Consider the following 15,284-nt stretch of genomic DNA (forward strand, 5'->3'; position numbering starts at 1 on the left):
TCTTTTAATGCTGTCAGAGGTTCTATCCTCGACAGCCAATCGGGTACACAATCTTGTGTTTTCTTTATTTCAATGAACCGAGACGTACTGTCTCGAAAATAAATACGAGCCGGCCTAGCGTCTGGGTCGCAATGGTACCCAGCCATCCGTGCCCGCCATAAACAGTGGAGGCCATGGAGCATGATTAAATCGTATGGTACCCCGTCCTCATTCTTTATCGCTAGGTACCTGATCCCGTGCGGATTCAACGGAAACTCCTTCTTGATTGTCCGTTTTAGGACGTCCCAGAAGTAGACCCCTTCCCAGCAACGCAAGAACACATGATCTACTGTTTCAGGTTGCTTGCAAATCAAGCAGTGTGAGCCCCATGGTACAAGGAAGCCACGTTCTTCCATGAATGTCTTCACTGACAGTGTTCCTGTGTGTAGCTAAAAAAAAAAATGTTTTAACGCCAGTAGGCACCTCCATTCTTTTCACCCGTTTCAGAACATCCTGTCCTGTTCCTCCACTGTATACAGCTCTGTACAATGGCACTGGAAATACAATGTCGCATACATCTTTATATAATGTCTTTCTTTTCACGTCAGAAAGATAATCGAAAGAAAAACGCACAGAAAGAAAGCGCACACTATCGACTACTTCTTTAAGATAGCCGCGAATCGTTCCTGGCATACTGTTGGTACTAATAATGAGTGCCGGCAAGGCATCTCTTAACCTGAGCTGTAATACCGTACGCAGAAATGGATCACGCACATCTCGAAAAAACAAAAATCTATTGACAAGCTGTCGTACAAAAATATGCGCCAATCCCAGCCCCCCTTCCTTCACCCGTCTGAACAGGTTTGTTCGGCTACATCTTTCCCAGCTAGATTCCCAAATATAAACGGCGAACACTCTATGCAACCTTTGTACATTTACCCTTGAACAAAACAACGTCTGCATGACGTACCACAACTTCGTAATGAAAAACATATTGCATACAGTTGCCTTTGCAAAAATGGACAGGTTGATGCCTTTCCACCTGTCTGCTTTCTCTCTTGTTTCTTTTATTTGGTTCGTCCAGTATTCCTCGCTGTATTTGTAACTGTCCAAGGGAACACCCAGATACTTGGTAGGGGTTTTCACCCAGCTCACATTAGCAAAGTTGTCTGGGGCCGAAGACCACTCTCCGTGCCACAAACCGCGGGATTTACCCCATTTCACTTTACTGCCCGTCACATCACAAAACTGCTTCACAACGCGTATCGTTTCTGTTACACTTTCTCTGTTCGTACAACACACGGCTATATCATCTGCATATGCCAGGAGCTTGACTTCTGTTGCTGCCAAGCTATAACCTCGTATTTGCTCGTTCTCAATTATTGCCAAACACATCGTTTCTATGTAAATTGCAAACAAAAGAGGACTGAGGGGGCTGCCTTGACGCACAGAACGCATGACGTTAATGGGGGCCCCCAATGATTTATTCACAATTAAGCGTGTTGTGCAGTTCTGATACGCCAACGCCACTCCCTCAGTGATAATGGCACCCAAATTAACGTGTTCCAGAATGGCAAACAAAATATCATGGGACACACAGTCAAACGCTTTCTCGAGGTCAAGCTGGAGCACTGCGACGCCGTCGTAAGTGATGTCACAGCACTCGAGCACGCACCGCATCGTGTGAATATTCGAAAAAATTGACCTCCCTTTGATCCCACACGTTTGGTGGTCTGCAACTATTTCTTTGATGACGCTTTGAAGTCTGGCTGCCAAAACCTTCATGAAAATCTTATAGTCGACATTGGTTAAAGATATCGGCCTATAAGATGTCACGAGCCTAAGTTTCTCTGCTTTGTCACTCTTAGGTATCAAGATGGTATGCGCTTTACCAAAAGAAGGCGGCAAAGCTTTGTTCACATACGCAGCGTTAAACAGGTCTGTTAACAGGGGCGACAGTTCTTTCTTGAAGGCTTTATAAAAACACGCACTCAGACCATCAGGTCCGGGTGATTTGCCATTGTTCAAATCATGTATTGCTTTTTCGACTTCGTGTTCTCTTATACTGCCTTCTAAAAGGTCCTTCGTGTCGTCACTTAATCGCGGCATGCGACTGAGAAAGACCCTTTTGAACTCATCTACATTGGCTTCTTGATATGCAAACAGTGACTTGTAATACTCTAAAAACGCTCGGCCTATGCTCTTATTATCGTCGACGAGTGTGCCATTCCACGAGATCTTATCGACATGATTACGTCGACCATGAGCTTTTTCAAGTCCAAGCGCCCTTTTGGTGGGCGTCTCCCCCGCGACTAATGCGTTTGCTCTTGCACGCACAATCGCCCCTTGATAGCGTTCTTTGTCCAACTGTTCGATTTTTTCTTTGATGGTTCGCATATCTTGCTTACACGCCCCTGGCTCTTCGCACTCCAGCGCTATCAGCTGATTAAGTATATTTCGTAAATCTCGTTCTTTCATTTCCCTCTCAAACTTTAAGCAGCTCGATCTTTCTATTGCTTTCATTTTTACCTTCTGTTTGAACCCTTCCCATTTCTCTGCTATTGTTTCAATACATTCATCGCTTACTTCCATAACGGCCTCATGAATTGCGTCTACAAATGGCGCGTCTTTAGTAGTAAGGCATTCATTTTCCATTGGTCCCAGTTAAAAGATTGACTCTTCTTCTTCATTCCTATGGTACACATCACCAAGCAGTGATCTGAGAACGACACAGGTGCAACAGAATAACTGTGACACTTTGGAATCATGTCCTGTGACATGTACAAGCGGTCTAACCGCGCATGGCTACTGCCTTGAAATCGCGTAAACATCACTTCCCGCTCCCCCTCAAGTCTCTCACATACATCGTCTAGTTCACTTTCGCTAATCAGCCTAGACAATATATGACTGCTTTTATCGCGGATACCAGCATTATAGGATCTATCTCGAGCACTCAAAACACAGTTGAAATCCCCCAACAAAAGCATGCACTTTTCACTGCTAATAAACTGAAAAAGTTTCGAAAAAAATAAAGCAGGTTCTTCTACACCATTTGGCGCATATATGCATATAACTCGAAATTGAACTTCACAAAAAACAAAATCGCAAAATACGATCCTTCCGGATTGACATGAAAAAGCACTTTGTACTACAAGGTTTGGCAACTTCTTAACAAACAGGACGCATCCGGCGGACGTCCCTACCGCGTGGCTCACGATCGCATAATATCTAGTCGTGAAACGCCGCACCATGCTCCCGGTCTCCTCCTCCCCGTCTACCTTGGTCTCCTGGACAGCTAAAACATCTATGACGTGGTCAGTGACCAACCGTAGGACTTGATTTTGCCTACGGCTACCCGCCAAGCCTCTCACGTTTAGCGTGGCAATACTCAGTGTTGGTTCAGGAGCCATGCTGTACTAAAGAATGAGGTAGGCCCGGAGCATGGTGCTTACCTTTCACGACTAGCCTTCGGCTAGCCGCCTCCGGAGCCGCCCGGCTTCCCGGCGTTGTTGATGGTGTGCTGCGCTTTGTCCCCTGGCCTTCTCTCCGGCGGAACATTCGGTTTGGGTTTGAAAGCCGCACGCCTCCCAAGAGGCGCTTTCGTCGGTGGCCCGTCCCCGGTGCTGGATGCTGCGTTGTCCTGGTCTCCGGCGTCGTCTCGGGGGCGCTTGAAGGTTGCACCGAGACTAGCAGCCCGGTCCCCGTCGTTGGCAGCCTCGCTCTGTTCCATTTCTGATTCATCGTCATCGCTTTCACCTTCACTTGCACCTTCATTTGCAAGGACAGCTTCAGTGTCGACCCGTGCCGGCCCAGTCACTTGCTCAGCAGCTTCGACCACCTTGGCTTCAGCGCCCTCCGGCACTGTCACGGTACTTGTCTTCGCTGGCGGCACATGGTCTCCGGCTCCCTTAGCGGCGTCTTCAGCTTTGACTGCGTCCATCAGCTGTTCGGCTGCCGCTTCACTCACTGCTGGGCCTGTCGCTGTAGCGTAGGTCTTCACGCAGTCGGCTTCGACGTGCCCAAAACGTCTGCAACGGGAGCAGCGCGGCACCTTACACTCTCGCCGGACGTGCCCAGTGCCCTGGCAGCGCAAGCACTGCATAGGCCGCCCGGGAACGACCACCAAAGCGAGCTCTCCGCCGACGCGGACCTGATGAGGAAGGTCCTCTACTTTGAGACCGCTCTTGAGCTTGAGCAGAACGGTCCTGGTGGTTGACATCTTGTCCCCCATGCCTTGGACGCGCCACCTCTCCCGGCTTACCTCCTCCACCTTCCCGAAAGCCGCGAACGCCGTCCGGATGTCCTCGTCGGCCACGCCGTACAGTAGCCAGTGCAGCCTAAGCTTCACCTGCTGGTCCTGCGGGTCGACGATGACGCACCGTCGTCCTTTCACCTGCAGTTCCTTCAGTGCCACCAGTCGTTTTGTGGCGGTCGCATCCTTGAGGGTTACCGCCCAGACGTGGTTAATATGGTACGCCCCTATGCATAGCACCTCAGGCATCAAGCCTGTCGGCAGCAGGGCGTCCCTGAAATCCTCCACCTTGTAGGGTCTGGCACGCACATCACCGTGCAAAAACACGGTATTAATCGCGACTCGTCCTTGGGGCAGTTGAGGCAGAATAAACGGGTATTCGTTATCGTTGTCATTGGTCCTGTTACCGCGGCCAAAAGTGACCGCTGTCGCTGCCCTTGAAGAGGCCATGATCCCACGAACCGTCACGCTCGGTGGCCGGAAGCAGAATGAGACCAACGAGCCGCCCTTGCGCATGTACTGCTTTCGATAGCTCATAAGAGAGTGCTACACGCGCGAGCAGATGATTATAACAATAAGAACAATTATTTCGTTTTCTCATCAGTGGGCTCTAGTTACAGCCTCCAGAACGACCAACGTTGCTCAAGGAAAGGAAGTTACCACCCGTTAGCGCTGTTCTGAGATAGAATAGCTACCTGCAAAGAGAAAACAAAAAAGGGCTCGTCCGGGATTTTAACCCGGGACCTCTCGCACCCTAAGCGAGAATCATACCCCTAGACCAATGAGCCGCCCTTGCGCATGTACTGCTTTCGATAGCTCATAAGAGAGTGCTACACGCGCGAGCAGATGATTATAACAATAAGAACAATTATTTCGTTTTCTCATCAGTGGGCTCTAGTTACAGCATCCAGAACGACCAACGTGGCTCAAAGAAAGGAAGTTCCGACCCGTTAGCGCTGTTCTCATATAGAATAGCTACCTGCTAAGAGAAAACAAAAAAGGGCTCGTCCGGGATTTGAACCCGGGACCTCTCGCACCCTAAGCGAGAATCATACCCCTAGACCAACGAGCCGCCCTTGCGGATGTACGGCTTTCGATATATTATAAGGGAATGCTACACGCGCGAGCAGGTCATTCTAAAAATAACAACAATTATTTCGTTTTCCATCAGTGGGCTCTAGTTGCAGCATCCAGAACGACCAACGTGGCTCAAAGAAAGGAAGTTCCGACCCGTTAGCGCTGTTCTCATATAGAATAGCTACCTGCTAAGAGAAAACAAAAAAGGGCTCGTCCGGGATTTGAACCCGGGACCTCTCGCACCCTAAGCGAGAATCACACCCCTAGACCAACGAGCCGCTTTTTTTAAATTTATTGCTGGTCTTTGACAATGTACAGAGCACAAACTACAGAACAATATCACAAAAATAACTACAAAACATATTGAAAAACATGAAAGCCAGCAGTCCAACATGGACTGGCGTTGTCGAACTAAAACTCTTTTAATGCCGTCAGAGGTGCTAGCCTCGACAGCCAGTCGGGAACACAATCTTGTGTTTTCTTTATTTCAATAAAGCGAGACATACTGTCTCGAAAATAGATACGAGCCGGCCTCGCGTATGGGTCGCAATGGTACCCAGCCATCAGTGCCCGCCATAAACAGTGGAGGCCATGGAGCATTATTAGGTCGTATGGAACTCCGTCCTCATTCTTTATTGCTAGATACCTGATCCCATGCGGATTACAGGGAAACTCCTTCTTGATTGTCCGTTTTAGGATGTCCCAGAAGTACACCCCTTCGCAGCAACGCAAAAACACATGATGTACAGTTTCAGGTTGCTTGCAAATCAAGCAGTGTGGGCCCCATGGTAACAAGGAAGCCGCGTTCTTCCATGAATGTCTTCACTGACAGTGTTCCTGTGTGTAGCCTAAAAAAGAATGTTTTTGCCCCAGTAGGCACCTCCATTCTTTTCACCCGTTTAAGGACATCCTGTCCTGGTCCTCCACTGTATATCGCTCTGTACAATGGCACTGGAAATATAATATCGCATACATCTTTATATAATGTCTTTCTTTTCACGGCAGATAAATAATCGAAAGAAAAACGCACAGAAAGAAAGCGCACACTGTCGACTACCTCTTTAAGATAGCCGCGAATCGTTCCTGGCATACTATTGGTATTAACAATGAGCGCCGGCAGCGCAGCTCTTAATCTGAGCTGTAATACCGTACGCAGAAAAGGATCACGCACATCTCGAAAAAACAAAAATCTATTGACAAGCTGTCGTACAAAAAGATGCGCCAAGCCCAGGCCCCCTTCCTTCACCCGCCTGAACAGATTTGTTCGGCTACATCTTTCCCAGTTAGAGTCCCAGATAAAAACGGCGAACACTCTGTGCAACCTTTGCACATTTGCCCTTGAACAAAATAACGTCTGCATGACGTACCACAACTTCGTAATGAAAAATAAATTACATACAGTTGCCCTTGCGAAAATGGACAGGTTGATGCCTTTCCACCTGTCTGCTTTTTCTCTTGTTTCTTTTATTTGGTTCGTCCAGTATTCCTCGCTCTGTTTGTAGCTGTCCAAGGGAACACCGAGATACTTGGTAGGGGTTTTCACCCAGCTCACATTCGCAAAGTTTTCCGGGGCCGAGGACCACTCTCCGTACCACAAACCGAGGGACTTATCCCAGTCCACTTTACTGCCCGTTACATCACAAAACTGTTTCACCACGCGTATTCTTTCCGTTACGCTTTCTCTGTTTGTACAACACACGGCGATATCATCGTCATATGCTAGGAGCTTGACTTCTGTGGCTGCCAAGCTGTAACCGCGTATTTGATGATTCTCAGTTATCGCCAAACACATCGTTTCAATGTAAACTGCAAACAAAAGAGGACTGAGGGGGCAGCCTTGACGCACAGAACGCATGACGTTAATGGGGGCCCCCAATGATTTATTCACAATTAAGCGTGTTGTGCAGTTCTGATACGCCAATGCCACTCCCTCAGTGATGATGGCACCTACATTAACGTGATCCAGAATGGCAAACAAAATATCATGAGACACACAGTCAAACGCTTTCTCTAGATCAAGCTGGAGCACTGCGACGCCATCGTAAGTGATGTCACAGCACTCGAGCACGCACCGCATCGTGTGAATATTCGAAAAAATTGACCTCCCTTTGATCCCACACGTTTGGTGGTCTGCGACGATTTCTTTGATGACGCTTTGAAGTCTGGCTGCCAAAACCTTCATGAAAATCTTATAGTCGACATTGGTTAAAGATATCGGCCTATAAGATGTCACGAGCCTAAGTTTCTCCGCTTTGTCACTCTTAGGTATCAAGATGGTATGCGCTTTACCAAAAGAAGGCGGCAAAGCTTTGTTCACATACGCAGCGTTAAACAGATCTGTTAGCAGGGGCGACAGTTCTTTCTTGAAGGCTTTATAAAAACATGCGCTGAGACCGTCAGGTCCGGGTGATTTGCCATTGTTCAAATCATTTATTGCTTTTTCGACTTCGTGCTCTCTGATATTCCCTTCTAATAGGTCCTTCGTGTCGTCACTCAATCGCGGCATGCGACTGAGAAAAACCTTTTTGAACTCATCTACATTGGCTTCTTGATATGCAAACAGTGACTGGTAATAGTCTAAAAACGCTCGGCCTATGCTCTTATTATCGTCGACAAGCGTGCCGTTCCACGAGATCTTATCGACATGATTACGTCGACCATGAGCTTTTTCAAGTCCAAGCGCCCTTTTGGTGGGCGTCTGCCCCGCTACTAATGCGTTTGCTCTTGCGCGCACAATCGCACCTTGATAGCGTGCTTTGTCCAACTGTTCAATTTGTTCTTTAATGGTTCGCATATCTTCCTTATACGCCCCTGGCTCTTCGCACTCCAGCGCTGTCAGCTGATTAAGTATCTTTCGTAAGTGTCGTTCTTTCATTTCCCTCTCACACTTTAAGCAGCTCGATCTTTCTATTGCTTTCATTTTTACCTTCTGTTTGAACCATTCCCATTTCTCTGCTATTGTTTCAATACATTCATCGCTTAATTCCCTAACGGCCTCATGAATTGCGTCTATAAATGGCGCGTCTTTTAGTAGTAAGGCATTCATTTTCCATTGGTCCCAGTTGAAAGATTGACTCTTCTTCTTCATTCCTATGGTACACATCACCAAGCAGTGATCGGAGAACGACACAGGTGCAACAGAATAACTGTGGCACTTTGGAATCATGTCCTGTGACATGTACAAGCGGTCTAACCGCGCATGGCTACTGCCTTGAAATCGCGTATACATCACTTCCCTCTCCCCCTCTAGACACTCACATACATCGTCTAGTTCACTTTCACTAATCAGCCTAGACAATATATGACTGCTTTTATCGCGGATACCAGCATTATTCGATCGATCCCGAGCACTCAAAACACAGTTAAAATCCCCCAACAAAAGCATGCACTTTTCACTGCTAATATACTGAAAAAGATTGGGAAAAAATAATGCACGTTCTTCTACACCATTCGGCGCATATATGCATATAGCTCGGAATTCAACTTCACAATAATTAAAATCGCACATAACAATCCTTCCTGACTGACATGAAAACACACTTTGAACAACCAGGTTGCGTAACTTCTTAACCAACAAGACACATCCAGCGGACGTCCCTACCGCGTGGCTCACGACCGCATAATATCTAGACGTGAAACGCCGCACCATGCTCCCGGTCTCCTCCTCCCCGTCTACCTTGGTCTCCTGGACAGCTAAACGTCTATGTCGTGGTCAGTGACCAACCGTAGGACTTGACTTTGCCTACGGCTAGCCGCCAAGCCTCGCACGTTTAGTGCGGCAATACTGAGAGACGGGTCAGGTGCCATGCTGTGCTAAAGAATGAGGTAGGCCCAGGAGCATGGTGCTTACCTTTCGCGACTAGCCCTCGGCTAGCCTCCTCCGGGACCTTCCGGCTTGCCGTCGTTGTTCGTGGGAGGCGCTTTGTCGCCAGGCGTTCTCTCCGGCGGGATGTTGGGCTTTGGCTTGAAGCCTAATCGCCTCCCAAGAGGCGTCTTTGTCGGCGGCCCCTCGCTGGAACTCGTTGCACCCTCCTCTCGGTCCTTTGTCTCGGCGTGGGGTCGCTTGACTGGAGCGGGAGTCGTAGTCCTGTCGCCATCGTTGATTCCCTCGTCTTGTTCCATTGCCGCCTTGTCGTCTTCACTAACGCCCCCCGTCACCTGCTCCTCTGCATTCGCGACTTGTGCCGACGTACTCGGCTTCGCAGCGGCCTTAGCCACCTTGACGTCTGCATTTACGTCCAACGCAGCACTGCCTGTCGGTAGTGGTACCGGGTCTCCGGCTCCTTTCGCAGCGTCCTCCGCCTCCACCACGTCCATGACGTGCTCCGCCGCAACGTCAGTCGCAGCAGGGCCCGTCATGGCGGCGTAGGATTTCACGCAGTCAGCGTCCACGTGGCCGAAACGTCTGCACCGTGAACAGCGGGGGACTTTACATTCACGGCGGACGTGTCCCGTGCCCTGGCAACGCAAGCACTGCATGGGCCGGCCGGGAACAACTACCAAGGCCAACTCTCCGCCGACGCGGACCTGATGTGGAAGGTCCTCCACTTTAACGCCGCTCTTCAGCTTGAGCAGCACGGTCCTGGTGGTTGACGTCTTGTCCCCCATGCCTTGGACGCGCCATCTCTCCCGGCTTACTTCCTCCACCTTGCCGAACGCCGCGAACGCCGTCCGGATGTCCTCGTCGGCCACGCCGTACAGAAGCCAGTGAAGCCTAAGCTTCACCTGCTGGTCCTGTGGGTCGACGATGACGCACCGTCGTCCCTTCACCTGGAGTTCCTTGTGGGCCACCAGTCGTTTTGTGGTGGTCGCATCCTTGATGGTCACCGCCCAGACGTGGTTAATCTGGTACACCCCTATGCATAGCACCTCAGGCAGCAAGCCTGTCGGCAGCAGGGCGTCCCTGAAATCCTCGACCTTGTAGGGTCTGGCACGCACATCACCGTGCAAAAACACGGTATTAATCGCCACTCGTCTTTGGGGTAGTTGAGGCAGAATAAACGGATATTCGTTGTCATCGTCGTTGGTCCTGTTACCGCGGCCAAAAGTGACCGCTGTCGCTGCCCTTGAAGAGGCCATGATCCTACGAACCGTCACGCTCGGTGGCCGGAAGCAGAATGCAGACCAACGAGCCGCCCTTGCGGATGTACCGCTTTTGATATATTATAAGGGAATGCTACACGCGCGAGCAGATGATTCTAAAAATAACAACAATTATTTCGTTTCCCATCAGTGGGCTCTAGTTACAGCATCCAGAACGACCAACGTCGCTCAAAGAAAGGAAGTTCCGACCCGTTAGCGCTGTTCTCATATAGAATAGCTACCTGCTAAGAGAAAAAGTTGTCGCAGTTTCACCTGAAAGGCGAAGCATCAATTGCGATAGCAAATTTGTAGAGAGCTATACGGAGTAATGATAGTAGCTTTATCAGCTGTATAAACTTGGACATGCAGCAGCACCGGCAACACGCAGAACTGTTGTCGACGCCGTCGGCGTTTTACCCACGTTCGCACAAAATGCGTGCGGCCTTGGTGACTGTTGCCGGAGCCTCTGATATAAATAGGTGCTTGGTGGCGCAGCTTAACGTCCCCTCCCTTCCCTCCCCCTCCCCCCCCCCACGGCCTTTCGTGCGTCAGAAGAAGGCGCGTTTGCTCTACATATATGGTGATTGTAAAGGAGGAAAGAGACGCCTACTTCTGCAGCCCTTAAGGGAACACGGCACAGAACGCGCGTTTGTTCTCCGCCGTGCGTTCACTCCCCGTGAAAGCGCGCGTCCCTCGCGCCCTTTCACTCGCACATACAGCGTTCGGCGGCGCGCGGCGACGATTTCATCTCCATTGACGTCATACGGAACCTCACGGCGACGGCGACGGCAGAAATCTGCTTTGGAGTGTCCATATAATTGCTATCGCAATAAAACAAAAAAGGGCTCGTCCGGGATTTGAACCCGGGACCTCTCGCACCCTAAGCGAGAATCATACCCCTAGACCAACGAGCCGCCCTTGCGGATGTACGGCTTTCGATATATTATAAGGGAATGCTACACGCGCGAGCAGATGATTCTAAATATAACAACAATTGTTTCCTTTTCCATTAGTGGGCTCTAGTTGCACCATCCAGAACAACCAACGTGGCTCAAAGAAAGGAAGTTCCGACCCGTTAGCGCTGTTCTCATATACAATAGCTACCTATCGCCCGATTCTTGGCCAATCCCCTATAGTGGGTACGAGCCACATTTAAAGGCAAGCAAGCAAGCAAGCTACCAGCTAAGAGAAAACAAAAATGGCTCGTCCGGGATTTGAACCCGGCACCTCTCGCACCCGAAGCGAGAATCATACCCCTAGACCAACGAGCTTTTTTTTTCGTTATTACCGACTTGGCAACATACAACACAAGACATTTTAACAATACATGAGGGTCACGATAAAAATGTCTGCCATTGGTTGGCTGACACGGGGGCTAAAAACGCTTGAGGTTCGCAAGCTCAGTCATCACACTGAGCCATGTTGGTTGTTCTTTTTGCAAACTGTACAATTCTTTAATATAACAAATGCTTTCCATGAAGTACTCTCTAACAGGCCGGAGGTTCGGTTCGGCATGTCTCACGGCCATTCTACATTTCCATAATCTATGCAAGGACCACAGCATGAACATGTCATATGGTACAGTGTCTTCATTTAGAGTAGGCAAGAAACGAATCCCGTATGGCGTAATCGGTAAGTCCTTCTTTAAGGTTCTCTGTAAGACATCCCAGTGGAATACCACATCCCAACAGTCGAGAAAGATGTGTTACATTGTTTCGGGGTTCCGGCATATTAAGCAGTTGACGCTCCAAGGCACAAAAAGTCCTTTCTCCTCAAGCCATGGTTTAACAGGTAAAGTATTGGTGTGGAGCTGAAAAAAGAAGGACTTCACCGATGGACATACTGGCATTCGTTTTACTCTCTTTAGCACGTTCTTTTCCGGTCCAATGCGGAACATCGAGCGATACAATGGTATCGGCAACATTGCCTCTATCAAGTCCTTATATAAGCGCTTTCGTCGTACCCGACTTAGGTATTCCATAGAAAACCGAACCTTCAAAAACTGGAACGACTTCCTTTAGGAAACCGCGCAATCTACATTGACTGCACCGGCGAGACAAAACGATGAATTCTGGTATAGCTTCGCTCAGCCTTACTTGAAACATAGTTAACAAAAACGGGTCCTTTTGGTCCCGTAAGTAAACAAACCTGGACACAATCTGCCTTATGAACAAATGTGCAAGACCTAGTCCTCCACTTTTAATGGAACGAAACAGATTGGCGCGACTGGTGCGCTCCCAGCTTGAACCCCATACAAACACTGCGAGTATTCTGTGTAATCGCTGTATGTTGGCCCTTGACATGCACAATGCCTGAAGCACGTAAAAGATTCCGGCAACGGCAAAGAGGTAGCAGACCGTCGCGCGAGCAAACATTGAGAAATTGCGGCCCCGCCATATAAGTGTACACTCTCTAACTCTTTCTGTTTCAGCATTCCAGTAATCCACTGCGTCACGGTAGTGCTCAAGCGGCACCCCGAGATACTTTGCCGGCGTGACGGTCCACTGGATGTTTACAAACTTACTTGGAGGGTTTACCCAGTTCCCGATCCATACCCATAGGCATTTATCAAAGTTGATAGCACTGCCTGTCGTTCTGCAGTATAACACTTCCGCGATCGCGATTTCAACACTTTCTTTGTCCCGACAAAACAACGCGATGTCGTCCGCATATGCGAGCACTTTCACTTCTGCAGACTGTACTCTGAAACCCAATATTCTATTGTCATTGTTGATCTTCCTACAAAGCGGCTCTATGTATATTGCAAATAAAAGGGGGGACAAACCACACCCCTGGCGCACGGATGACCGCACCCGAAAGCTTTTGGTAACCTTCTTGTTTATTATGAGACTTGCGGTACAGTCTTGTTAGCACATCTTTACCCCATCCAAGATTAATTCACATACATTTACATGTTCTAGAATACAGAACAGAATTTCATGGGCCACACGGTCGAAAGCCTTCTGCATGTCCAACTGTAACATGGCTCCGTGTTCACCTAGGTCGTCGCAGTATTCTAAAATGCTTCTGGCGATGTGAATGTTTGTATAGATTGACCGTCCTTTAATGCCGCATGTTTGGTGCGGCCATACGATGCGTGTCACTACTCCTTGTAATCGCTTTCCGAACACTCTCGTAAATATCTTGCAGTCAACGTTCATCAGTGATATCGGGCGATAAGCGTCGACAGCTAACAATTTATCTGGGTCGTCTGTTTTTGGTATCAGCACCACGTGCGAAGTCCGAAAAGATGGAGGAACCAGCTTTCGGGTGTAGACCTCCTTAAACAATCGTAACAGAGCCTGCCTGGCGTCACTTTTGAAGGTCTTATAAAAAGCCGCTCCGAGTCCGTCAGGTCCTGGGGACTTGCCTACAACTAAATCATCAATGGCTCCTTCGATTTCGGCGATGCTCAGAGGCCATTCCAGACGCCTCCTAATAACGTCTTCTAATTGTGGCATGTTTGACAGGAAGTCCATTTTGAATCCTTCTGTGACGTCCTTAGCACTCCCGAATAATTCACCGTAATGATTAAGAAACACTTGTTCGATTTTCTCAGGTTGGTCCGTGATTTCGTTCCCGTGTCGAATCTGATTTCATTCCGCGTCGCGTACGCCTTTTCGTCCGCTAAGGCTCATTTTGTCGGTGTCTCGCCTAGCGAGACCCTTTCCGCTCGTGCTCTTACAACTGCTCCTTTGAACTTATTTTCATCGATAAGCTCCAAGCTGGCTCTTCAATTCTTTTATTTCTTTTGTTCGGCTCCCAGGTCTGTCGCTTTCTACGGTGTACAAGAAGTCAAGCTCCCGTTGCATTTCTTTTTCTCTTTTCTTTTGTTAAAAGTTTCCGTAGTGGCTTCTTCTATAGCGCTGATCTTCTTGTTTAAAAATCTCCCATAATTCTAGCATGTTACCTTCTTCGGCCTCAATCAATCTAACTTTTCTTTCACGCCTTCACAAAACGATTCGTTCAACAGCTGCCTATCGTTAAACTTCCACGTCTTCGAGTTAAATCTCGACTTGCTTGGTTTAGTACCTATAGTGAGCGTTACAAGGCTGTGATCGCTGAACGACACATGTTTCACACTATAACTGCCACACATGGGAACAAGATCCAGTGCAACGTACACTCTGTCTAGCCTAGCGTGACTATGCCCCTGAAAATGTGTGAATGCGGGCACACCAGCACTGGACAAGACATGACCAACGTCTTCTAGGTTAGAATCTTGCACGAGTGAATTTAAAAGTACAGCACTTTTGTCGCGCACTGGAAGCTGTTTCACTCGATCAGCAGCAAAACATACACAATTGAAATCTCCGAGCAACACGACTTTCGTGTCACACTGTAAATACTGGCCTACCCTTTCAAAAAGAACAACCTCTCACTTTCTATGTTGGGGGCGTACACAGATATCACACGCCAACCTACGCCCGAAAAGAAAAAAATCCACAAAAAGCAGCCTCCCACATTGACAGGAAAAAACATTCTCTTCTATGACTCCCAGATTATTTCTGATGAAAATAGCGCACCCCGCGGAAGTTCCAACAGCATGTGAAGCTCAAACGTTGTATCTATTGCGGAACTGCAGCACCATGCGATCCGTCTGTTCTTCGCTTTCTATGTTAGTTTCCTGCACCGCCGCTATATCAATATCTGTTTCCGAGAAAAGCCGGCTAAGCTGGTATGGCCGCTTTCTGGCACAAAGACCGCGAACATTTAGGGTAGCAAGACGAAGTGCAGTGTTTTGGGTCATCATCGTAGTTTGTGAAGAACAAACGAACCGCATGGCACCCACCTCATGCGTCTGGGGTCGGTGCTGCCTTGGCCTCTTGTACGAACCTCCCGTAGCTGCCTGGGCAGTCTTCGGAAGGCGCAGCTCGTGTCCTTATTGTTGTTC

General features: G+C 48.7%; 5 non-coding genes across 5 annotated transcripts; all 5 read right to left on the reverse strand.

The window, feature by feature from the left end:
- Positions 1-4,947: 4,947 nt before the first annotated feature.
- Positions 4,948-5,019, reverse strand: Trnap-agg (transfer RNA proline (anticodon AGG)). Its single transcript has one exon. It is a non-coding gene; the product is annotated as a tRNA-Pro (tRNA).
- A 212-nt stretch (positions 5,020-5,231) lies between these two features.
- Positions 5,232-5,303, reverse strand: Trnap-agg (transfer RNA proline (anticodon AGG)). Its single transcript has one exon. It is a non-coding gene; the product is annotated as a tRNA-Pro (tRNA).
- A 211-nt stretch (positions 5,304-5,514) lies between these two features.
- Trnap-agg (transfer RNA proline (anticodon AGG)) lies at positions 5,515-5,586 on the reverse strand. The gene has a single exon. It is a non-coding gene; the product is annotated as a tRNA-Pro (tRNA).
- A 5,646-nt stretch (positions 5,587-11,232) lies between these two features.
- Positions 11,233-11,304, reverse strand: Trnap-agg (transfer RNA proline (anticodon AGG)). Its single transcript has one exon. It is a non-coding gene; the product is annotated as a tRNA-Pro (tRNA).
- A 285-nt stretch (positions 11,305-11,589) lies between these two features.
- Positions 11,590-11,661, reverse strand: Trnap-cgg (transfer RNA proline (anticodon CGG)). The gene has a single exon. It is a non-coding gene; the product is annotated as a tRNA-Pro (tRNA).
- Positions 11,662-15,284: the final 3,623 nt, after the last annotated feature.

The sequence above is a fragment of the Dermacentor silvarum genome, chromosome 7 (assembly GCF_013339745.2).
Source record: "Dermacentor silvarum isolate Dsil-2018 chromosome 7, BIME_Dsil_1.4, whole genome shotgun sequence".
NCBI classification, from domain to species: domain Eukaryota; kingdom Metazoa; phylum Arthropoda; class Arachnida; order Ixodida; family Ixodidae; genus Dermacentor; species Dermacentor silvarum.